Here is a 1,942-nt window from a genome sequence, read left to right on the forward strand (position 1 = left end):
AAAATGTGAAAGCACAGCACACATAAGAAAGCACAGCACACATAAGAAACAAGTAAATCTGACGACCCTACTCAAGAGAGGAAGGACCCTACTTAGAGTCCACATGGTTGCAAGTAAATTGAGCTATATAATCAAAATTAAGGGGTCAGGAGTCAGGACTCTCAGCACAAATAAATTGTGTGACAAAAAGCTTCAAAGACCAACTCAACAATTTAATCATTCAGATGAGATTATTTCTGATTTTGATTTGTGGGACCCTACTCAAGAGAGGAAGGACCCTTCAAAAATTAAGGTATGCTGCTTATTGTGGCGTGCACACGGTATTCTTTAGTAAAAGGCGAAAGAATAGTTCGCTTTGTGCTCACCACGCAGCTGCGTGCCTTTCACGGCCTGCCCTGGCTGCTCTCTTATACTCTCGCTGGCCATCCATTCTCCTACCACAAGCGATGTGGGACTAAAAGGAGCGCTCGTACAGACTCGCCTCCGCTGGCGGCTGGACTCGATCTCTCGCGCGGCCGGCCTCAGCAGTCCGCAGGCCGAATGAAAGCCAACATGGGCCTGGGCCTGGGCCTGCTTCAGCGACTGAGAGACCAGAGATACCGACTCTCGTGTACCCACCCCATTTGAGCTTCGATCGCGTTTTTACCTACAGCTTTTCTATTGCTCAAAAAAAAAAAGAACTAGTACAACTTTTCTCTTGCTTCTCCCGTGGAGACGAAGAACTGCCTGTTGTTGTTCACTTTGCTGCTTTGCACCTTGATGAAGGCGAGAGAGGGTGGCATATCACATCACATATCACGTCACACGTAGTGGAGGAGATGGACTTGTAGAGGGACGCACAGAGACCTACCTTTTTTTTTTTTTTTTGCGTTGCACAGAGACCTAGCTACCTCCTCACGTACAGTCGCGTCGCTCACACAGTGCATGTACGTATGCAGTGTATACTACTCCCTCCGTTCCTAAATATTTGTCTTTCTAGACATTTTAAATGGCTACCACATACAGATGTGTGTACACATATTTTAGAGTGTAGATTCACTCATTTTACTCCGTATGTAGTCCTTTTTTGAAATATCTAGAAAGACAAATACTCCATCCGTTCCAAAATAGATGACCCAACTTTATACTAACTTTAGTATAAAGTTGGGTCATCTATTTTAGAACGGAGGGAGTATTTAGGAACGGAGGGAGTAGCTAGGAGTAGATGTACATCAGTACATGCACACTGATGCCACCTGTTGAGTCTTTGACTCATCGACGGCCGTGAAGAACAGTAGATAGACCATCCAATCCCCGTCCTCAATTCATCGTCATGCACGCTCGCACCCCGTCGCCACCTCATGGCTCGCAACTTGGCAAAAGAGCTACTCCGTGTCCATGATGATCGGGATTTCACCACCCCAAATCACAAAATCTACACATAGGCATTTTCCAAAATTTATAAATTTTGAAAAATGTCTATGTGTTTTAAAAAAGTGCACGAATTAAGAAAAATATACACGGATTTTTAGAAATTTTCACAGTTATTTCAAAAGTATTCACATATGCTTTTTAAAAATATTCAAAATTCAGAATTTGTGCGCTTTTATAATAAATTTTGTTTACGTTTTTTTCTTCTCAAACCTATGCAAACAAAAAAAACACAAAATACTAGAGCAGGGAAAAACCACTCACCATCTCCTATCCTCCTGATTAGACCTTGTAAGAGCATCTATAGCCGGACCTCTCAAACCCGCTTCGTATGGCCGGCATTGTCTGGTCACGATTTTTTGACCTAGACGGCCCCCTCAAATGGACCTCGAACGCCAGGGCTGACCCCCCCCCCCCCCCCAATATCCAGTCCAAATATTGGGGTGGATATGGGGGCGTCCGGGCACGCCCGCCACGTCGGCCTGACGGCTGGCCCCACGGACTCGATGGGGAACCAAACGGTCTGACGGGT

The 1,942-nt window shown here is 45.2% G+C and overlaps 1 non-coding gene across 1 annotated transcript; it reads right to left on the bottom strand.

The window, feature by feature from the left end:
* Nucleotides 1–254: 254 nt before the first annotated feature.
* LOC123150685 (U5 spliceosomal RNA) lies at nt 255–374 on the bottom strand. Its single transcript, XR_006475304.1, has one exon. It is a non-coding gene; the product is annotated as a U5 spliceosomal RNA (small nuclear RNA).
* Between the last annotated feature and the right edge of the window lie 1,568 nt (nt 375–1,942).

This window comes from Triticum aestivum, chromosome 1B, assembly GCF_018294505.1.
Source record: "Triticum aestivum cultivar Chinese Spring chromosome 1B, IWGSC CS RefSeq v2.1, whole genome shotgun sequence".
Taxonomy (NCBI): Eukaryota; Viridiplantae; Streptophyta; class Magnoliopsida; order Poales; family Poaceae; genus Triticum; species Triticum aestivum.